This window comes from Juglans regia, unplaced genomic scaffold (genome assembly GCF_001411555.2).
Source record: "Juglans regia cultivar Chandler unplaced genomic scaffold, Walnut 2.0 Scaffold_5684, whole genome shotgun sequence".
NCBI classification, from domain to species: domain Eukaryota; kingdom Viridiplantae; phylum Streptophyta; class Magnoliopsida; order Fagales; family Juglandaceae; genus Juglans; species Juglans regia.
In genome coordinates, this window is record NW_023360551.1 from 1 (window position 1) to 205 (window position 205).

General features: G+C 49.3%; 1 pseudogene; it reads right to left on the minus strand.

The window, feature by feature from the left end:
• LOC118345909 lies at positions 1-108 on the minus strand (annotated as a pseudogene; the record flags this gene model as incomplete).
• Positions 109-205: the final 97 nt, after the last annotated feature.

Consider the following 205-nt stretch of genomic DNA (forward strand, 5'->3'; position numbering starts at 1 on the left):
CGAGGACTTCCCAGGAGGTCACCCATCCTAGTACTACTCTCGCCCAAGCACGCTTAACTGCGGAGTTCTGATGGGATCCGGTGCATTAGTGCTGGTATGAGCGCACCCATCAAACTAATTACTTAAAATTCATATAATCCTTGAGCGACATACTAGCGTCCTTCCGATCCCAATCCAAACGGAGATCTGATCCAAACCCATGGCT